Source organism: Dendrobates tinctorius, unplaced genomic scaffold (genome assembly GCF_039654945.1).
Source record: "Dendrobates tinctorius isolate UK_male_01 unplaced genomic scaffold, ASM3965494v1 ptg000449l, whole genome shotgun sequence".
Lineage (NCBI taxonomy): Eukaryota > Metazoa > Chordata > Amphibia > Anura > Dendrobatidae > Dendrobates > Dendrobates tinctorius.
Window position 1 is genome coordinate 654,723 of NW_027362111.1, and position 25,080 is coordinate 679,802.

Here is a 25,080-nt window from a genome sequence, read left to right on the forward strand (position 1 = left end):
GCTGCACTCACTATTCTGCTGGTGCAGTCACTGTGTACATACATTACATTACTGATCCTGAGTTACATCCTGTATTATACTCCAGAGCTGCACTCACTATTCTGCTGGTGTAGTCACTGTGTACATACATTACTGATCCTGAGTTACATCCTGTATTATTCCCCAGAGCTGCACTCACTATTCTGCTGGTGCAGTCACTGTGTACATACATTACTGATCCTGAGTTACCTCCTGTATTATACCCCAGAGCTGCACTCACTATTCTGCTGGTGCAGTCACTGTGTACATACCTTACTGATCCTGAGTTACATCCTGTATTATTCCCCAGAGCTGCACTCACTATTCTGCTGGTGCAGTCACTGTGTACATACATTACATTACTGATCCTGAGTTACATCCTGTATTATACCCCAGAGCTGCACTCACTATTCTGCTGGTGCAGTCACTGTGTACATACCTTACTGATCCTGAGTTACATCCTGTATTATTCCCCAGAGCTGCACTCACTATTCTGCTGGTGCAGTCACTGTGTACATACATTACATTACTGATCCTGAGTTACCTCCTGTATTATACCCCAGAGCTGCACTCACTATTCTGCTGGTGCAATCACTGTGTACCTACATTACTGATCCTGATTTACATCCTGTATTATACCCCAGAGCTGCACTCACTATTCTGCTGGTGCAGTCACTGTGTACATACATTACATTACTGATCCTGAGTTACATCCTGTATTATACCCCAGAGCTGCACTCACTATTCTGCTGGTGCAGTCACTGTGTACATACATTACATTACTGATCCTGAGTTACCTCCTGTATTATACTCCAGAGCTGCACTCAATATTCTGCTGGTGCAGTCACTGTGTATATACATTACATTACTGATCCTGAGTTACCTCCTGTATTATACCCCAGAGCTGCACTCACTATTCTGCTGGTGCAATCACTGTGTACATACATTACTGATCCTGAGTTACCTCCTGTATTATACCCCAGAGCTGCACTCACTATTCTGCTGGTGCAGTCACTGTGTACATACATTACTGATCCTGAGTTACATCCTGTATTATTCCCCAGAGCTGCACTCACTATTCTGCTGGTGCAGTCACTGTGTACATATATTACTGGTCCTGAGTTACCTCCTGTATTATACCCCAGAGCTGCACTCACTATTCTGCTGGTGCAGTCACTGTGTACATACATTACATTACTGATCCTGAGTTACATCCTGTATTATACCCCAGAGCTGCACTCACTATTCTGCTGGTGCAGTCACTGTGTACATACATTACATTAATGATCCTGAGTTACCTCCTGTATTATACCCCAGAGCTGCACTCACTATTCTGCTGGTGCAGTCACTGTGTACATACATTACTGATCCTGAGTTACATCCTGTATTATTCCCCAGAGCTGCACTCACTATTCTGCTGGTGCAGTCACTGTGTACATACATTACATTACTGATCCTGAGTTACCTCCTGTATTATACCCCAGAGCTGCACTCACTATTCTGCTGGTGTAGTCACTGTGTACATACATTACTGATCCTGAGTTACATCCTGTATTATTCCCCAGAGCTGCACTCACTATTCTGCTGGTGCAGTCACTGTGTACATACATTACTGATCCTGAGTTACCTCCTGTATTATACCCCAGAGCTGCACTCACTATTCTGCTGGTGCAGTCACTGTGTACATACATTACATTACTGATCCTGAGTTACATCCTGTATTATACTCCAGAGCTGCACTCACTATTCTGCTGGTGTAGTCACTGTGTACATACATTACTGATCCTGAGTTACATCCTGTATTATTCCCCAGAGCTGCACTCACTATTCTGCTGGTGCAGTCACTGTGTACATACATTACTGATCCTGAGTTACCTCCTGTATTATACCCCAGAGCTGCACTCACTATTCTGCTGGTGCAGTCACTGTGTACATACATTACATTACTGATCCTGAGTTACATCCTGTATTATTCCCCAGAGCTGCACTCACTATTCTGCAGGTGCAGTCACTGTGTACATACATTACTGATCCTGAGTTACCTCCTGTATTATACCCCAGAGCTGCACTCACTATTCTGCTGGTGCAATCACTGTGTACATACCTTACTGATCCTGAGTTACATCCTGTATTATTCCCCAGAGCTGCACTCACTATTCTGCTGGTGCAGTCACTGTGTACATACATTACAATACTGATCCTGAGTTACATCCTGTATTATACCCCAGAGCTGCACTCACTATTCTGCTGGTGCAGTCACTGTGTACATACATTACATTACTGATCCTGAGTTACATCCTGTATTATACTCCAGAGCTGCACTCACTATTCTGCTGGTGCAGTCACTGTGTACATACATTACTGATCCTGAGTTACATCCTGTATTATACCCCAGAGCTGCACTCACTATTCTGCTGGTGCAGTCACTGTGTACATACATTACATTACTGATCCTGAGTTACCTCCTGTATTATACTCCAGAGCTGCACTCAATATTCTGCTGGTGCAGTCACTGTGTACATACATTACATTACTGATCCTGAGTTACCTCCTGTATTATACCCCAGAGCTGCACTCACTATTCTGCTGGTGCAGTCACTGTGTACATACATTACTGATCCTGAGTTACATCCTGTATTATTCCCCAGAGCTGCACTCACTATTCTGCTGGTGCAGTCACTGTGTACATATATTACTGGTCCTGAGTTACCTCCTGTATTATACCCCAGAGCTGCACTCACTATTCTGCTGGTGCAGTCACTGTGTACATACATTACATTACTGATCCTGAGTTACATCCTGTATTATACCCCAGAGCTGCACTCACTATTCTGCTGGTGCAGTCACTGTGTACATACATTACATTACTGATCCTGAGTTACCTCCTGTATTATACCCCAGAGCTGCACTCACTATTCTGCTGGTGCAGTCACTGTGTACATACATTACTGATCCTGAGTTACATCCTGTATTATTCCCCAGAGCTGCACTCACTATTCTGCTGGTGCAGTCACTGTGTACATACATTACATTACTGATCCTGAGTTACCTCCTGTATTATACCCCAGAGCTGCACTCACTATTCTGCTGGTGTAGTCACTGTGTACATACATTACTGATCCTGAGTTACATCCTGTATTATTCCCCAGAGCTGCACTCACTATTCTGCTGGTGCAGTCACTGTGTACATACATTACTGATCCTGAGTTACCTCCTGTATTATACCCCAGAGCTGCACTCACTATTCTGCTGGTGCAGTCACTGTGTACATACATTACATTACTGATCCTGAGTTACATCCTGTATTATACTCCAGAGCTGCACTCACTATTCTGCTGGTGTAGTCACTGTGTACATACATTACTGATCCTGAGTTACATCCTGTATTATTCCCCAGAGCTGCACTCACTATTCTGCTGGTGCAGTCACTGTGTACATACATTACTGATCCTGAGTTACCTCCTGTATTATACCCCAGAGCTGCACTCACTATTCTGCTGGTGCAGTCACTGTGTACGTACATTACATTACTGATCCTGAGTTACATCCTGTATTATACTCCAGAGCTGCACTCACTATTCTGCTGGTGTAGTCACTGTGTACGTACATTACATTACTGATCCTGAGTTACCTCCTGTATTATACCCCAGAGCTGCACTCACTATTCTGCTGGTGCAGTCACTGTGTACGTACATTACATTACTGATCCTGAGTTACATCCTGTATTATACTCCAGAGCTGCACTCACTATTCTGCTGGTGCAGTCACTGTGTACATACATTACATTACTGATCCTGAGTTACATCCTGTATTATACTCCAGAGCTGCACTCACTATTCTGCTGGTGTAGTCACTGTGTACATACATTACTGATCCTGAGTTACATCCTGTATTATTCCCCAGAGCTGCACTCACTATTATGCTGGTGCAGTCACTGTGTACATACATTACTGATCCTGAGTTACCTCCTGTATTATACCCCAGAGCTGCACTCACTATTCTGCTGGTGCAGTCACTGTGTACATACATTACATTACTGATCCTGAGTTACATCCTGTATTATTCCCCAGAGCTGCACTCACTATTCTGCTGGTGCAGTCACTGTGTACATACATTACTGATCCTGAGTTACCTCCTGTATTATACCCCAGAGCTGCACTCACTATTCTGCTGGTGCAGTCACTGTGTACATACCTTACTGATCCTGAGTTACATCCTGTATTATTCCCCAGAGCTGCACTCACTATTCTGCTGGTGCAGTCACTGTGTACATACATTACATTACTGATCCTGAGTTACATCCTGTATTATACCCCAGAGCTGCACTCACTATTCTGCTGGTGCAGTCACTGTGTACATACATTACAATACTGATCCTGAGTTACATCCTGTATTATACTCCAGAGCTGCACTCACTATTCTGCTGGTGTAGTCACTGTGTACATACATTACAATACTGATCCTGAGTTACATCCTGTATTATACCCCAGAGCTGCACTCACTATTCTGCTGGTGCAGTCACTGTGTACATACATTACATTACTGATCCTGAGTTACCTCCTGTATTATACCCCAGAGCTGCACTCACTATTCTGCTGGTGCAGTCACTGTGTACATACATTACATTACTGATCCTGAGTTACATCCTGTATTATACTCCAGAGCTGCACTCACTATTCTGCTGGTGCAGTCACTGTGTACATACATTACTGATCCTGAGTTACATCCTGTATTATACCCCAGAGCTGCACTCACTATTCTGCTGGTGCAATCACTGTGTACATACCTTACTGATCCTGAGTTACATCCTGTATTATTCCCCAGAGCTGCACTCACTATTCTGCTGGTGCAGTCACTGTGTACATACATTACTGATCCTGAGTTACCTCCTGTATTATACCCCAGAGCTGCACTCACTATTCTGCTGGTGCAGTCACTGTGTACATACATTACATTACTGATCCTGAGTTACATCCTGTATTATTCCCCAGAGCTGCACTCACTATTCTGCTGGTGCAGTCACTGTGTACATACATTACTGATCCTGAGTTACCTCCTGTATTATACCCCAGAGCTGCACTCACTATTCTGCTGGTGCAGTCACTGTGTACATACCTTACTGATCCTGAGTTACATCCTGTATTATTCCCCAGAGCTGCACTCACTATTCTGCTGGTGCAGTCACTGTGTACATACATTACAATACTGATCCTGAGTTACATCCTGTATTATACCCCAGAGCTGCACTCACTATTCTGCTGGTGCAGTCACTGTGTACATACATTACAATACTGATCCTGAGTTACATCCTGTATTATACTCCAGAGCTGCACTCACTATTCTGCTGGTGTAGTCACTGTGTACATACATTACAATACTGATCCTGAGTTACATCCTGTATTATACCCCAGAGCTGCACTCACTATTCTGCTGGTGCAGTCACTGTGTACATACATTACATTACTGATCCTGAGTTACATCCTGTATTATACTCCAGAGCTGCACTCACTATTCTGCTGGTGCAGTCACTGTGTACATATATTACATTACTGATCCTGAGTTACCTCCTGTATTATACCCCAGAGCTGCACTCACTATTCTGCTGGTGCAGTCACTGTGTACATACATTACAATACTGATCCTGAGTTACATCCTGTATTATACTCCAGAGCTGCACTCACTATTCTGCTGGTGTAGTCACTGTGTACATACATTACATTACTGATCCTGAGTTACATCCTGTATTATTCCCCAGAGCTGCACTCACTATTCTGCTGGTGCCGTCACTGTGTACATACATTACTGATCCTGAGTTACCTCCTGTATTATACCCCAGAGCTGCACTCTCTATTCTGCTGGTGCAGTCACTGTGTACATACCTTACTGATCCTGAGTTACATCCTGTATTATTCCCCAGAGCTGCACTCACTATTCTGCTGGTGCAGTCACTGTGTACATACATTACAATACTGATCCTGAGTTACATCCTGTATTATACCCCAGAGCTGCACTCACTATTCTGCTGGTGCAGTCACTGTGTACATACATTACAATACTGATCCTGAGTTACATCCTGTATTATACTCCAGAGCTGCACTCACTATTCTGCTGGTGTAGTCACTGTGTACATACATTACAATACTGATCCTGAGTTACATCCTGTATTATACCCCAGAGCTGCACTCACTATTCTGCTGGTGCAGTCACTGTGTACATACATTACATTACTGATCCTGAGTTACATCCTGTATTATACTCCAGAGCTGCACTCACTATTCTGCTGGTGCAGTCACTGTGTACATATATTACATTACTGATCCTGAGTTACCTCCTGTATTATACCCCAGAGCTGCACTCACTATTCTGCTGGTGCAGTCACTGTGTACATACATTACAATACTGATCCTGAGTTACATCCTGTATTATACCCCAGAGCTGCACTCACTATTCTGCTGGTGCAGTCACTGTGTACATACATTACATTACTGATCCTGAGTTACATCCTGTATTATACTCCAGAGCTGCACTCACTATTCTGCTGGTGCAGTCACTGTGTACATATATTACATTACTGATCCTGAGTTACCTCCTGTATTATACCCCAGAGCTGCACTCACTATTCTGCTGGTGCAGTCACTGTGTACATACATTACATTACTGATCCTGAGTTACATCCTGTATTATACTCCAGAGCTGCACTCACTATTCTGCTGGTGCAGTCACTGTGTACATACATTACTGATCCTGAGTTACATCCTGTATTATACCCCAGAGCTGCACTCACTATTCTGCTGGTGCAATCACTGTGTACATACATTACATTACTGATCCTGAGTTACATCCTGTATTAAACCCCAGAGCTGCACTCACTATTCTGCTGGTGCAGTCACTGTGTACATACATTACATTACTGATCCTGAGTTACATCCTGTATTAAACCCCAGAGCTGCACTCACTATTCTGCTGGTGCAGTCACTGTGTACATACATTACATTACTGATCCTGAGTTACATCCTGTATCTCTTTTATTATAAAATATCAAAAACAATACAACACAACATTCCAGAAAAGAAAACACATAAACCAAAATACACACATTAATCATACACTTAGGACATACAGAAACTTGTGCAAAACCGCAACTTGTTATAGTCCCCAAGCTTTCCAGCTTAGGGGACCCCCAGCAGGAACTTTCCAACAGAAAACTTTTCCCATAAAATAATGAAAAACAGTTTTTAATCTTTCACCCCCATTCACACTTCCACCAATACCTATATACAGGAAAACAGAAATAATATTCTTGGCCCATGCGGCCTTAAATAAACCTAGCCAATTCTTTTTTGGCAAAAGTACCTACACCAGCTTAACACCTCTATACATACATATATTTTTTTTTTATTATTATTATTTTTCCCTCCACCCACACCACAGGTCCATAAATGTCCATGGCCTTATCACGTCTAGGCCTGATGAGCACGAAAGTTTATGCCCATAAGCAAAACCCTCACCCATTTGCCCCCGATGTGCTCAAAAATGGTCCATTTTCCATAATTTCCATGGTCCATGGTATATGGTATATCCATTCGCCACTTTCCCCTTGTTTTAGGGTCCTTTTAATTTTTTTTTCCGCTCTCACCCCCCCATTCACCCCCCTCCCAACCTCACTACGCCCCCCATGCACCTCTGACTACGGAAAAGAATAACAACACATACTACAATACACATACTACAATACATATTACAATTAGTGTTGAGCATTCCGATACCGCAAGTATCAGGTATCGGCCGATACTTGCTGTATCGGAATTCCGATACCGACTTCCGATATTTTTTCAATATCGGAATTCGGCATCGGAATCGGAAGTTCAAAGTTGATTGACAGACTGACGTCATCATGATGCGCCGTCATTTCGGGCCTTCCGGGGGTCTCTGCCGGCCTGCCGGGGGGCTGTGCCGGCCTGCCGGTGGTCTGTGCACCCTGTGGGGGTCTGTACCGGCCTGCCGGGGGGCTGTGCCGGCCTGCCGGTGGTCTGTGCACCCTGTGGGGGTCTGTACCGGCCTGCCGGGGGGCTGTGCCGGCCTGCCGGGGGGCTGTGCTGATGTCCGGGGGTCTGTGCAAGCATCGTCCGATGGGACTACAAGTCCCATCGGGCGATGCATGCTACCATGACAGTGATTGACAAATTAGCCAATGATGGGACAGTAGTAGTCCCATCATCCGGCTAATGTGTTAAATGTTAAAAAAAAAAAAAATACTACATACATGCTACATGCATGCTACCTACATACTACATATATACTACATACATACTACATACATGCTACATACATACTACATGCATGCTACATACATGCTACATACATACTACATACTACATACATGCTACATACATACCACATACATACTACATACATACTACATATATACTACATGCATGCTACATACATACTACATGCTACATACATACCACATACATACTACATACATACTACATACATACTACATACATACTACATGCATGCTACATACATACTACATACATACTACACGCATGCTACATACATACTACATGCATGCTACATACATACTACATGCCACATACATACCACATACATACTACATACATACTACATACATACTACATGCTACATACATACCACATACATACTACATACATACTACATACATACTACATACATACTACACGCATGCTACATACATACTACATGCATGCTACATACATACTACATGCCACATACATACCACATACATACCACATGCATGCTACATACATACTACATGCTACATACATACCACATACATACTACATACATACTACATACATACTACATACATACTACATGCATGCTACATACATACTACATACATACTACACGCATGCTACATACATACTACATGCATGCTACATACATACTACATGCTACATACATACTACATATATACTACATACATACTACATACATACTACATGCTACATACATACCACATACATACTACATATATACTACATACATACTACATACATGCTACATACATACTGCATGCTACATACATACTACATGCATGCTACATACATACTACATGCATGCTACATACATACTACATGCATGCTACATGCATGCTACATACATACTACATGCTACATACATACCACATACATACTACATACATACTACATACTACATATATACTACATGCATGCTACATACATACTACATACTTGCTACATACTACATACATACTACATACATACTACATGCATGCTACATGCATACTACATGCATGCTACATACATACTACATGCCACATACATACCACATACATACTACATACATACTACATACTACATATATACTACATGCATGCTACATACATACTACATGCATGCTACATACTACATACATACTACATACTTGCTACATACTACATACATACTACATATATACTACATGCATGCTACATGCATACTACATACATACTACATACATACTACATGCTACATACATACTACATATATACTACATGCATGCTACATACATACTACATGCTACATACATACTACATATATACTACATACATACTACATACATACTACATATATACTACATGCATGCTACATACATACTACATGCTACATACATACTACATGCATGCTACATACATACTACATGCTACATACATACTACATATATACTACATGCATGCTACATACATACTACATGCTACATACATACTACATATATACTACATACATACTACATACATACTACATATATACTACATGCATGCTACATACATACTACATGCTACATGCATGCTACATACATACTACATACATACTACATGCTACATACATACTACATACATACCACATATATACTACATACATACAATACATTCATACAATACATACATAGACATACAGTACATATAACATAGAGTAACATACTTACCAATACTTGTCACATTGTTCCCCGAAGCCATTGTCTTTTCCGGAATAAATATTAACATAACAAACCACAAAAATACTCACCCACGATCCGAAGCAGTCCACGAGTGTGTCCCACGACGATCTTGGGTAGAGAACTGCAGCATCAGATGATGCTGCCGTTCTCTACGGGCTGCAGGAATCCAATGACGGAAGGTAGATATCCTTCCGCACTGTATTCCTCCGCCACTTAAAAAAAAAAAAAGTCCCTAGTCTCACTTTATGCCATTGCTGTGTGGGAATTTCCCATGTATGTATGTAGCATGTAGTATGTATGTAGCATGCATGTAGTATGTATGTAGTATTTATTTTTATTTTTTATTTTTTTTTAACATTTAACACATTAGCCGGATGATGGGACTACTACTGTCCCATCATTGGCTAATGTGTCAATCACTGTCATGGTAGCAGGCATCGCCCGATGGGACTTGTAGTCCCATCGGACGATGCCTGCACAGACCCCCGGAGCCTGCACAGCCCCCCGGCAGGCCGGCACAGCCCCCCGGAGCCTGCACAGCCCCCCGGCAGGCCGGCACAGCCCCCCGGCAGGCCGGCACAGCCCCCCGGAGCCTGCACAGACCACCGGCAGGCCGGCACAGACCACCGGAGCCTGCACAGACCCCCTGGCAGGCCGGCACAGACCCCCGAAAGGCCCGTACAGACCCCAGAGAGGCTGTACAAGGGCAGGAAAGGGTTTTTCTTATTCCGATACCGGAAGTCCCATAGACTTGAATGGGACTTCCGGTATCGGAATCGGCGATACCGATACTTTTTTTAAAGATCGGCCGATACCATCCGATACGATACTTTGAAGTATCGGACGGTATCGCTCAACTCTAATTACAATACAATATTACAATGCAATGTCATTACATCATTTGCTTTATCGAATATTACCACACCACAAACCTTTACTTACAGGCCCAAGTTCAGTGCCTGCAAGCCCAATATCCATTATTTCTCTATCTCAAAACAAAAATCTAGATGTGCCATGCAGTAGCCCACCACCAGGAAAAAGGAGTTCTGGAGGCCCCATCCCTCACTAACACATTCACCCTGTCCCTCAACAACTAAGACTGTCCCTACTTCTGTCCCTAAAGAAACTGTCCCTATCTGTCCTTACCTGCCCCTACTCTACCTAACTTAACATAACTAACTCTCTATCTGACCCTCAGTGCCTGTCCCTCCATGTCCCTATCTGCCCCTACTTCTGTCCCTCACCACCCACACCACCTTATGCTGTCCCTACCCACATTCGCACAAAATCTAGCTCTCCCTAGAGTGCGCTTTTAAAAGGAAAGGCCTCTCCAAAGCCAAGAGGCCCTCCTCACACCCAACCTTTCGAACTCCAAAGAACGCACCTTCACCAGGTCACCCAGGATGTTACTAACCACCTCTTCCCTTGGGAGGGCTTTCTGCCGCGTCGAAACTAAGTACCGTGCATTCCAAATGTAGAACCTAACCACTACACTGACTAGGAATAAAGTGCCCCGGTCTCGGCCACCCAGAGTTCTGAATGCTCCATAGGCCTACTCGGCATAGGAGAGGGATGCCAGCCGCGGCCAACGTATGGAAGCCCCCACCCTGTTGTAAACCTCTGTATTAAAGGGACACTGAAGCAGGAAGTGCTCCATGCTTTCCAGCACGTCGCCACACTCCTCACGGGGACAACCCCGATCATCGGATTTCCTGCACTTCAGGTTATCCTTTACATACAGCCTCCCGTGGAAGCAGTGCCAGGTCAAGTCCCAAAACTTCGTGGGGATCCGCTTAGAATTTAAAAGCCCGAGCCTCACCTCCAGATCCCAGCCTGGGCAATCCTTAAGGGCCAGGGGCTTCTGGAAATGGGTCAACAGAACCCTCCTGTCAAGGCATTGCCGCAACATGGTCCTGATTTCCCACATTCCCAGACCCCACCGGCGGATCACCTTCAGAACCGGGGTAGCATAAGCCGGGAGATGCCCATGAGGTGTGCGGAAGTCCTTCACTTGCCTTCCTGTCTCCCATTCCTGGAAGAAAGGCCGAAGCCAACCCTTGCAGGAGACTACCCACGGAGGAGCCCTCTCTAGCCAGAGGTTGGAAATGTTGGCTTTAAGAAAGGTGTTCACTAAGAACACTACCGGGTTGACCATACCCAACCCACCTAGTCTCCTCGTGCGGTATGTGACCTCTCTCTTGATTAGGTTGAGCCTATTCCCCCATAACAGCTGGAAGAACAGGCTATAGACCCGTGTCCAGAGAGGTTCTGGCAAGATGCACACGCTGCCTAGGTAAATTAACAAGGGAAGCAGAAAGCCTTTAGCCAGGGCAACCCTTTCCCTTAGGGACAAAGACCAACCCTTCCATTGGTCCACCTTTTGGGCGGCGATCTTAAGTCTGCCCTCCCAATTTTGCTGGGGGTAGTCCCCGGGGCCAAATTCGATGCCTAGAATTTTGGCGGTGGCCTGGGGCCCTGGAAGGGTGTCCGGGAGATCAAAACTAGGATCTCCCCCTCCCAGCCAGAGACTTTCACACTTATCCCGGTTGATCATGGACCCGGATGCCTCCGAGTAGCGCACTACCTCTGACATGACCCAATCCGCCTCCCCCCTCGAGGACAGGAAAAGGGAAACATCATCGGCGTACGCCACCACCCTCAGAGAGGACCCAGAGCCCGCCTGGTCCATCCCGACTCCCGCCAACGGCCCACGATCTACCCTCCTTAGGAAGGGATCGATCGCGAACACGTATAAAAGCGGGCTCAGCGGACAGCCCTGACGGACCCCGGAACCCACCTCAAAAGGGCGACCTGACCAACCGGTCACCAGCGGAAAAGTCTCAGCCCCTTGGTACAAGATCTCTAACCATTTTACAAACCTCCCAGGCAGACCATACCTCAAAAGGACGGACCAGAGGTACTCATGGTTGACCCGGTCAAAGGCTTTTGCTTGGTCTAACGACAGCAAGTACCCCTTCCAGTGGCCTGCCCTACCCTGCTCCACTGCCTCCCAGACACCGAGCACAGCACTAAAAGTACTGCGGCCTGGAACAGAGCAATGCAGGGCCCCTGAAAGGAGCCGGGGTGCAAACTTCACCAGCCGATTAAACAGCACTTTGGCCAGAACCTTCCGGTCCGTATCGAGAAGCGCTATGGGACGCCAATTCTCGATACGGGACGGGTCTTTACCCTTTGACAGAATAATTAGGGCTGACTTCCTCATTGAGTCGGGAAGAGTGCCCGAGGAGAGACACTCATTAAATACCCCTGTCAAGAGGGGGACCAAGGAGTCCCTAAAAGTCTTATAGAACTCGGATGTTAAGCCATCCGGACCTGGCGATTTCTTGGGCCGAAGCCCATCAATGGCCAGTCTCACTTCCTCCTCCCTAATTTCTTCTGCCAAAACACCAAGAGAGGGATCACCCCCTGGCTCAGGGACGGTTTCAGCCAGGAAAGCCGACATCCTATCCCGATCGAGATCCTTCTTTTCCAAGAGGCGTGAGTAGAAGGATCTGACCACCTCCAGGATCCCTGATTTGGATCTGTTCAGGGACCCGGTACTGTCAATCAGTCCTGTCACCATCTTACAATTCACTGACATCTTACAGTTTCTGTAAGGGTCGGGCGAGCGGTACTTCCCGAAGTCCCTCTCAAAAACCAAAGATGTGTGCCTATCATACTGACACCTCTTGAGCAAAGATTTCACTCTGGAGATTTCCTCACGGTCACCTCCAGTCGAGACAAGCTGCTCGAGTTTCCTCCCCAGAGCCTGATACAAGCGGTGCCTGTTCAGACTTCTGAGGTTCGAGAGCTGACGGAAGAACCCCACCACCCGCTTTTTGAAGATCTCCCACCACTCTGACTTACTACTACAGAGATCCAACAGCGGTACCTGGCTCTGAAGAAAATCCTCGAAGGATTGTCTCACCTCCGCTTCTTCCAGCAGGGACGAATTGAGCTTCCACGGCCCTCTTCCCATCCGAGGAGTCTCTGCAACATTCAGAGAAAAGAAAATTAAACAGTGGTCGGAGAACTCCACCTCAACGGCGGACACAGCAGAAAAGATGGCGTCCTCCTTCAAAAAAAACCTGTCTATTCTAGACCTACTGCTACCCCTATGGTAGGTGAAACCCCCGTGGCCTGGGGTGTGCCGGATGTGGACATCCACCAGGAGAGCTTCACTAGCTATGCTATTAAGCGCGACGCTGTCATAAGCCAGGCGGTCTCCGGGACCCCCCCGGTCACGGGACCTCGTAACGGTGTTGAAGTCCCCACCGAAGACCACCTCTCGGCTCGTAAAAAGAAAGGGCTTTATCCTCAGGAAGAGACATTTATGGTCCCACTTGGACTGTGGGCCGTAGATATTAATGAGCCGGAGCTCTTGTCCCCTCATGAAGACATCTAGGATCAGGCACCTCCCCATTTCCAATTCAGTAACCCGTCGGCATTCAACATCTGCAGTCTTAAAAAGGACTGCCACCCCGCTATACGGCTCAGCCGCAAGAGACCAGTATGAGGGCCCGCACCTCCACTCCCTCCGTGCTTTAAAGATGGCCCCCATGTCCGTTAGTCTGGTCTCTTGCAAAAATAAAATTTCTGCCTCAATCCGGGAGAAAAAAATCAAAGGCCGTGAAGCGAGCTGCATCTGACTTAATGCTGGCGATATTAATGGACGCCAGCGTCAACGGGGCGAGTTCAGCCATCATGGGTGATCGAGTTGGATGGCCAGTTTCTTCCCTGCCCCGCTATCACCTCCTCCTGGGGAGGGGTCAGACACCTTCCTTTTTAGGGAAGCCCCCGACGTGTCCATCCCTCCCCCCCAGTGTCCTCGCCCCCGGGTTCCAAGCCTGTCCCCCCCTCAGGAGGAACAGTGCCCCCTGAGGGACGGACTCCACCATCCCCCGAAGGACCCTCCGGTGTTACCCCCGGCCCAGCACCCTCGTCTTGCGGATCATCATCTGAACCTGCGAGGGCGCTGAACCGGTTGGAGAGTCTGATCAGAGGGGGGTCAGCGGGCCCTTCCGTATGCACTCTTGTGGTCGGGGGCAGGGGGGACTTTGAAGACTTGTCAGCCCTCTTCCCTCCCGATTTACGGTTGGCACGCTTGTTTTTGCCACCTGATGCTGTAGGCTGCCCCCTGACATCCTCGTCGACACTTTCATAACGAGAGGAGTCATCTGAGTCAGCCGCTTTCTCCTCTCTCTCCATCCTCCTGATCTCCTCACTCACCGCACTCTCCCCCAGGGCCTCAGAGGCTTTTGCCACGGGCCTAGAGGGAGGGGCAGGCATCACCCCAGTTTCCCGAGGCTCCACCTGCCCCTTGCCTCCATGGCGTTTTTCTTGCCTCCGCTCATACGCGGGGCCCCTTGCCTTAGCATTGCCCTTCCTCACCGGCCCCTCAGCCCTTCCCCCTCTGCCACCACCTGCCACGGCAGAAGCGCCGCCAGAGGTTGCCCCCTCACAGTCTCCCCCCACCGGGCCTGCAGCGGTATTGGAGAAAGAGCGAGGGCAGCGGCTGAGCGGGTGACCTAGGTCACCACACAGGTGGCACCAAATGTCTTTGCACAAGGCGGCCAGGTGGCCTACCCCACCACACAACGCACACTTCTGCACCTTGCAGCTGGCGCTGAAGTGGGTGGGGTCGCTGCACTTGTGGCAGACCTTCGGTTGCCCCTGGTAGAAGACCAGGATCCTGTCCCAAACCAAAAACGCGGAGGAAGGGATGTGGGTGACCGTGCCGCCGGAAACCTTCAGCTTTACCATGAAGGTCCAGCCCCCCGACCAGATGCCAAATTCGTCCCTGTTCTTTTTTGGGACCTCGGTGACTTCCCCGTAACGAGAAAGCCACGTCATTATGTCCACGCTTGCGAGCGACTCGTTACAAGTCACCACGGTCACTCGTTTGACGGAATTTTGGCGAGACACCGCTTGCGCAACGAAGTCTCGCCATCCGGGCTCTTCTCGCACCAGCTCGTAGTTCGACCAGAAGAGCTCAAGCCCCTCTGGCCGCACGAAACTGACATCAAAGAAGCGGGACGCCGAAGGATGTATCAGGGCAAAGATGTCATTCGCCCCGAAGCCCATCTTAAGGAGGAGCTCCACCACCTTGCTCCTGGGTGGACAAGCTTCATTGCCCCCCCACCTAAGACGGACCACATTCCTTCTTGGCGGCCCCTGCCCGGCTGTGGGGAGAGACCAAACAGTCCCTCCCTCCCTTTGATTTTGGAAGGCAGCAAGGCCGTGTCTCTCTATCCAGAAAGACAGGTCCACTGTCCTCCCCTCTACTGTTACCGACCTTTCTCCCCTTTTAAGGGCCTCCAGGAAACGGTGGTGCAAAGCGCCGTCCCTGGAGCCTGGAGGTGAGGAGACCCCCCCAGGACCACCCTGACCCCCAGCCATGGCCCCCGCATAGTTACGTTGGGGTCTCGCGGCCGGGGGGGCAGATGGGCCAGCCCTCCCACCACCACTTGTGCCTGCACCCTCATTCGTCCTCCCACTCACTCTCCCATTCACTCTATTATTCCCACTCACCCCAGCATTCACTCCAGCACTTTCAGCCACATTCGCTCCCTCATCCATGTCACTCACATCCCCATTCACGGCGGCAAACAACTCCTCAAAAATATCAGTCACCCCACTCTCACATTCACTCACGCACTCCTCATACTCCTCAGCACCAATTTTATTTATATTTACATTTTTATTTACATCAGCATTAACAGTTCCTTTGCCGCAATTTTCCCTCCCGCCTGCTGGGGGCCCTAGCTGGCCAGGTGCTCCATGATTGCCCTTACTGGCCAGGAGTGCTGCTGCCCCTTTAAGTGCCTCAGCGCTGATGACATACTGCACATTTCCCTGGCTGTGCCTGGGAGCAGCAGCAGCTCTTGGTTTCTCCAGCACCATTTTTTTTTCTTTTTCAGAGTTTCTTTTGATTTCCTTGCTCTGGGCAGGGACGGCCTCTGGCACCGCTCCCTGCCCTGCATCCTTCTTCACTCCCTCTGCCGGCTTGCCAGGGGGCGCCAGAGTCCCCGCACCCTCAGATGAAGGTAGGTGGGCTGGGGACCCCGACAACCCCCCGCCAGCTTTTGGGGGCAGCTTACTTGCACTGCTTGGGAGGGTGGGTGGGACAGAGGGCAGCGGGCCTGCCGTGGCCATGCCCCCCCCGCCAGTCACGGCCACCACGGGCAGAGCAGTGACCCCTTGCGAGGCCACGCCCCCCCAGGTGACGCGGACGTAGCGAGCGGGACAGCGGCCGAGGAGGACATGCCCCCCCCGCACGCCGCAGCCTTTGCAGGCCGGGCAACACTCGGGGAGGCCCCGCCCCCCTCGCAGACCACCGCCGCCACTCTGTGCCCACCACTTGCCACAGGCAGGGCCGGCCACTCCCCCACGTCGCCCAGTGGCGGCGGAGCCCCCCGCACGGACCCCCTTTTGGGTCGACGTGCCGGAGACCCCGCTCTTACCACGGGCGCCGCCATGGGAGCGACCAGCTCCCTGCACCGCTTCAGTTGTTGTTTGATTTTTTGCTCGCCCTTCCTAGGCTTCTGGACCCCCACTAGCGATCCAGACTTAGCGGATCCATACGTGGGGGGCCCAGAAGCCCCAGCACTCGCCGCCGGAGGTGCGGCCCTGGCTGTACCAACTTTACCTGGTGCCAGGCCAGCCCCCCCTGCCACTGAGGGCTGAGCCTGGACACCACCACCACAACCAGCACCGACCTCCATGTCGCTGCCCTGGTCTGAACTGTCACCAGATGCGACAGTCAGGTCACAACAGTCATCTCTCTCCCCGCTCCCTCGCTGCGGACCCACCACAGGGCCCGAGCCGGGGTGGGTAGTGGGTTCCACACAGCGGGACAGAGGGGCCCCGGGAAGAGGAGCAAAAACCAGTTGTTCCTCCACGCCTTCAGAGGCCTTACGCCTGCGCCTCCTGTTTCTCCTCTTCCCGGTTGCCTCATCCTCCGGGCAGACTTCATCCCCAAACAACAGCGTGCCAAACCGTGCTGGGGATTCCATCTGCCGCACTTGCCTGAGGATGAGGCAGCCCCCCTCGGTATTACTCCCACTCCCTCCATCCTCCCCCTCGCTCCTGCTTTCCTCCGCGTTACTGAAGTCCAGCGGGAGGGCCAATTGCTCAGGGGCTATCCCGCTGCATGTTACCTGACTCCTGCTGGTGTCCGTCAGGTCTTCAGGTGGAGGCGGCCCGGGTGTGGTGTGGGCGCCATCTTGCTCTTCTTTCTCCTCACTTTCCTCCACCTGGGTGGGGCCTCCTGACCCCCCAGGAAACCCACCGGCCATGGCCCTGAACCGGTCCTCGTTCCGCAGCTTCTCCTGGAAGGGGCCGCTGCCGGCCATGATGACACTTTGCCGGCCCTCCAGGGCCCGAATCTCCTCTTCCAGCCGCTGGACTGTGGCGGCGACCACCGCTTTCTTTGAGGTACGGAGCCTGCTTTTAGATATTATCCTGGCTCCCTCCAACTCCCCCCGAAGTCTCCTCAGCTGCTTCCCGGCCTCCTCATATTCGGAGAGGTGGGCATGGATGCGGGAGGCGTAGGTGGTAGCCGGCTCTCCCGCAGCCTTGGAGCCCCAGATGTTAAGGGAGGGCCCCGCCTCACCTCTGCCGGCTGCTGCACCTCCGGGGGAAGGGCCCGCCACAGCCTTCACTTCAGGGGTACCGGACCCTGGAGCCTTACGGCCCCCTGGGGTCCGCTTTTTCCCCATCCCTGGGACTGGCTGTGCCTTGGGCCTCCTGATGGTGGATGAGGCCCCCCACCCCCAGCTGGCTTGCCAGGGGGTGGGAGCCAGGGGCCCAGCCCCGGCACTCAGTCCCAGGTAGAGTCCTCTTTCCTGGGAAGGGGGCAGATGGAAAGTCCTTGCAGGAAAAAAAAACCTCCCTTCCCAGGAGCTTAGCAAAACCCCAGCCTGCAGACGCTCAGCTGCGACGCTCCTCCTCTTCCTGGGTGTGTCCAGAGCTGCACTCACTATTCTGCTGGTGCAGTCACTGTGTACATACATTACTGATCCTGAGTTAAATCCTGTATTATACCCCAGAGCTGCACTCACTATTCTGCTGGTGCAGTCACTGTGTACATACATTACATTACTGATCCTGAGTTACATCCTGTATTATACTCCAGAGCTGCACTCACTAATCTGTTGGTGCAGTCACTGTGTACATACATTACATTACTGATCCTGAGTTACATCCTGTATTATACCCCAGAGCTGCACTCACTATTTTGCTGGTGCAGTCACTGTGTACATACATTACATTACTGATCCTGAGTTACACCCTGTATTATACTCCAGAGCTGCACTCACTATTCTGCACCATGGTGCAGTCACTGTGTGCATACATTACATTACTGATCCTGAGTTACATCCTGTATTATACTCCAGAGCTGCACTCACTAATCTGTTGGTGCAGTCACTGTGTACATACATTACATTACTGATCCTGAGTTACATCCTGTATTATACTCCAGAGCTGTACTCACTATTCTGCTGGTGCAGTCACTGTGTACATACATTACATTACTGATCCTGAGTTACATCCTGTATTATACTCCAGAGCTGCACTCACTAATCTGTTGGTGCAGTCACTGTGTACATACATTATATTACTGATCCTGAGTTACATCCTGTATTATACCCCAGAGCTGCACTCACTATTTTGCTGGTGCAGTCACTGTGTACATACATTACATTACTGATCCTGAGTTACATCCTGTATTATACTCCAGAGCTGCACTCACTATTCTGCTGGTGCGGTCGCTGTGTACATACATTACTGATCCTGAGTTACATCCTGTATTATACCCCAGAGCTACACTCACTATTCTGCTGGTGCAGTCACTGTGCACATACATTACATTACTGATCCTGAGTTACATCCTGTATTATACCCCAGAGCTGCACTCACTATTCTGCTGGTGCAGTCACTGTGTACATACATTACATTACTGCTCCTGAGTTACACCCTGTATTATACTCCAGAGCTGCACTCACTATTCTGCTGGTGCAGTCACTGTGTGCATACATTACATTACTGATCCTGAGTTACCTCCTGTATTATACTCCAGAGCTGCACTCACTATTCTGCTGGTGCAGTCACTGTGTACATACATTACATTACTGATCCTGAGTTACTTCCAGTATTATACCCCAGAGCTGCACTCACTATTCTGCTGGTGCAGTCACTGTGCGCATACATTATATTACTTTTCATGCAGTGATCTAGAGTTACCTCTATGTATTGTGCTCCAGAGCTGCACTCTCAGGTCTTTATTTTGTCTTGCTGAGGAAGTGAGCTGTGACTGCACAGAGGATGTTGGGAGTGATAGTGAGCAGAATAGGGAACAGATGACTTCCCTGCAGCCAGATGTGGAGATGGTTCCTCCGGTTGCCGACTGAGTTGTGACGTCACTTCCCCGTTTCACTCTTGCTCGGGGCAGCCATGTGTGGTCAGTGAAGCGGCAGCTCAGTGTCTTCCTGGTGTTCATGGTGTCAGACACCAGATAGGAGAGCGCCCCCCACTGCTCGTCCGCCTCTCCCTGCAGACAACTTGTACTTACGTATCTAGTGCAGAGAGGAGGGTCCTGTGTAAGGGTCGGCCAGGACCATAGTCGTGGCCACAGACACTAAAGCATCAGTGTCCCGGCCTTCCCTCACAGAAGACTGCAATCCACTGTTCGGCGTACCTGCATCTCCAGGTCCCCTGGGCACTTCCCAAGCGGCGGTGACCCCTCTCCGAGGCGACTCCCAGTAACTGAGACACAGTCCAGGGTAACTTGGTGTCTTTACGGATAACGTCACACAATATATCCACAGTTGGCACATCGTAGATAACACATCCGTCTTTACTTGCTTCCTCAGCTTTCCTGACTTTGCTGACACTTCTACACGGCACGTGCCCGGACCGGACCGTCTTCGACTGCTTCCCAGCTTCCTCCTGGCATAACCTCGCCATGATGACAATTCCTATTTCTGCTTCTAGTTCTTCCATCTTGTTTGTCAGGCTTCTGGCGTTTGCGAGCATGCAGGTTAGAGGATTTTGTCTTGTTCCAATCTCCTCCCTGTAGATTGTTTTAGACATTTTCTTACCTCCCTTCTGAGTATGTTGTCTTGGATCTTCTTTGCCGCTCCTCATATCCTTCATCAGTATAATATCTGGTTTCATGTTCGTGTCTAACGTTTTTCTTCCCGTCCCCTCTTCTTCTAGTGTCACGCCCTCCTGATGAGTGTAGCGAGTCTTCTGGCAAATGTGTGTTTCCCAGGTTTGTTGAGGTGTAGTCCGTCTCTGGTGAGGAGTCCATCGTACAGGTCATTCACACTGTGGTCCAGGGATCTGAATCCTTATTGTCTGTGTAGTAATCGCAGGTACACGGGATGCAGTGACAAGGCGGGAGACGGGAGGAACTTTAAGATGTAACTTATATATATATATATGCCTATAGGGGCTATCTCGAGCAACCAAACAAGTTAACAGCAGTTATCCTCGCAGGGATCAACACAAGAATACACTGGTAACACAAACACGACTAACCCGGCAAAGACCGGCGTTACAGAACCCCCCAGCATCCTGAATAGGAGATGCATGTATGATAGGTGTAATGTGAGATGTATGCCTTTAATGCAGCAACCGACCGGCTGCGACCCCCTGGGCAGAGGTAAACGAGATATCCCACTTCTGACCTCCCCCCACCTTTGTAAATCCCACGGCTATTGAAATGTACGTCTGGTGTCTTAATTGGAGCCCGTTATCTACTGGCATGACACATGTTGATTGTCCTGCCCTCTGTAATGTATATATATTCTGAGACCGGTGAGTAAAATGTTGTCACACTGGAAATACATGGAGTAGCAGCGATCTTTTATATGTTCCCATGTTACAAAGCCTTTCGAGCCAGCGTCCTTCATTCAGAAGTGAGGAAAAGCAGAGTGGACCTCCTGAGAAACGGGGTGGTAATGTAAGAGCACAACCTTCTTTCATTCTCTATCAAGAACTGCCAGGCTGCTCAGGTCACCCCCACTGTCCATACTTATAGAAACATACAGGCCATTAACACCCAGAAACTTATGAAGAACTTGCGGTCTTCATTGGCCCCTATCTCCTCCCTCTCGTGTCCTGATTCTGCACTGAAGCATTACAATGAAACACTTCAAAGTGCCCTGGATGAATTTGCACCCCCTATAAATAGAACACCACAACGCAGACGGCGACAACCCTGGCACACGGTGCAAACACGTTTCCTGCAGCGGTGCTCCAGGTGCGCCGAACGTCTGTGGAGAAAATCCAACCTACCCGAAGATTTCATCCATTATAAGTTTATGCTTAAAACATACAACACTGCCCTTCACCTCTCCAAACAAACCTATTTCAACACCCTCATCACCTCACTGTCCAATAACCCGAAATGTCTCTTTGACATTTTTCATTCTCTACTCAACCCAAGAGTGCAAGCCCCAACCACGGAGCTCCGAGCTGACGATCTGGCCAATCACCTCATACCATGCACTGTCCTCCCTCCCCCACTGCATCTAGCTCACTCTCTGATTTTGAACCAGTCACAGAAGAAGTAAGCAGGTTCCTTGCGCATCTTCTCGCCCAACCACTTGCACCAGTGACCCATTTCCGTCACATCTCCTCCAGTCCCTTTCCCCCTGCTGTGACCGCTCACCTAACTAAAATATTTAACCTCTCTCTTCTGGTATCTTTCCCTCCTCATTTAAGCATGCCATCATACATCCACTACTTAAAAAACCATCCCTCGACCAAAACTGTGCCGCTAACTATAGACCTGTCTCTAATCTTCCCTTCATCTCTAAACTCCTAGAACGCCTGGTCCACTCCCGTCTGATCCGCTATCTCTCTGATAACTCTCTTCTCGACCCTCTCCAATCCGCTTTCCGCTCTTTACACTCTACTGAAACTGCCCTCACTAAAGTCTCTAATGATCTACTAACAGCTAAATCTAATGGTCACTACTCTGTGGATCATCAGCTCCTCCACACTATACTCCGCTCCATCGGCATCAAGGACACCATTCTCTCCTGGTTCTCCTCCTATCTCTCTGACCGCTCCTTTACTTTATCTTTTGCCAGTTCCTCCTCCTCTCATCTTCCCCTTACTGTTGGGGTCCCCCAAGGATCGGTTCTAGGTCCCCTCCTCTTCTCCTTGTACACTGCCCCTATAGGTCAAACAATCAGTAGATTTGGTTTCCAGTCCCATCTCTATGCTGATGACACCCAATTATACGCTTCTTCTGACATCACGCCAGCCTTTCTAGAAAACACCGGCGATTGTCTAAACGCTGTGTATAATATCATGTCCTCACTATATCTGAAACTGAACCTGTCAAAGACTGAACTCCTTGTGTTTCCTCCCTCTACTAATGTACCTATACCCGACATTGCCATTTCCGTGTGTGGTTCCACTATTACTCCCCAGCAACAGGCCCGCTGTCTTGGGGTCATACTTGATTCCGAGCTTTCCTTTGCCCCCCACATTCGATCACTGGCTCGCCCTTGTCATCTGCACCTCAAAAACATCTCTAGAATTCGACCTTTTCTTACTTTTGACGCTGCAAAAACTCTTACTGTTTCTCTTATTCATTCTCATCTGGACTATTGTAACTCTCTTCTAATCGATCTCCCTCTTACCAAACTCTCCCCTCTCCAATCTGTCTTGAATGCTGCAGCCAGGATCATATTCCTCACCAATCGTTACACCAATGCCTCTAACTTGTGCCAGTCATTACACTGGCTACCCATCCACTCCAGAATTCAGTATAAACTTATTACCCTCACCCACAAAGTCCTCCATGGCTCAGCACCACCCTACATCTCCTCCTTTGTTTCAGTATACCACCCTACCCGCGCCCTCCGTTCTGCTGATGACCTGAGGTTAGCATCCTCAATAATCAGAACCTCCCACTCCCGTCTCCAAGACTTTACACGTGCTGCGCCAATTCTTTGGAATGCACTTCCCAGGTCAATACGATTAGTCCCCAATCCCCACAATTTTAAGCGTGCCCTGAAAACGCATTTATTCAGACTGGCCTATCGCCTCAACACATTAACCTAATCTATCCCTGTGTGGCACAGCCAAAAGTTTTACCATAACCAGGTTCCCCGCATCATGTTCCCACATGCCTTATGCATCTATTAGCCCTCTGCGTCTGTACTGTTACACACTTAACATTATGGCTGGTCCATACAATCAGGGCAACTGTTACCACCCACCTTTCGTGTCTCCCTCTTTCCTCATAGACTGTAAGCTTGCGAGCAGGGCCCTCACTCCTCTTGGTATCTGTTATGATCTATGTGATTATTGTTATGCTGTAATGTCTATTGTCTGGACAAATCCCCTCTGAAATGTAAAGTGCTGCGGAATATGTCGGCGCTATAGAAATAAAATTTATTATTATTATTATTATTAATAAGAGGTATTACAGCACAGAAGACCCCGTTACACTGGTAGCAGCGGCGGGATATGATACCCCGTCTGTAGGAGTAAAGGACTGAATGGAAAACAACTACCAGAAGTTAAAGAGGACTACATTAAAAGATCTGGTGGAAGCCCGAGGATTAATCGCCAGCAACAAAACAAAAGCGGTTTTGATAGCAGCCATCATGGAACACGACAGTGCAGCGCCCCCCAATGTGAATGTGGAGGAGACTGAATTCCAGAGGGAGGTAAAGAGCAGACTGGCGTGCTATGGCCCAAACCCTGCAGTAGAGATCGTACGAGAGGTGATGGCTGATGTGCGTACTGATCTGAAGGAAAAGATGGCCGAGCGGACCAGGATAGAGCTAGCCAAGATGGAGATGGCAGAGCGGACCAAAGTGGAGCTGGCCAAGATGGAGATGGCAGAGCGGAGAGAGGAGAGTCCGCGAGCAGGGGGAGCTCTGGCCTCCGCCCAGGTACCGTCAGCAGTAGTGTTGAGCATTCCGATACCGCAAGTATCGGGTATCGGCCGATACTTGCTGTATCGGAATTCCGATACCGACTTCCGATATTTTTTCAATATCGGAATTCGGCATCGGAATCGGAAGTTCAGTTGATTGACGGCCT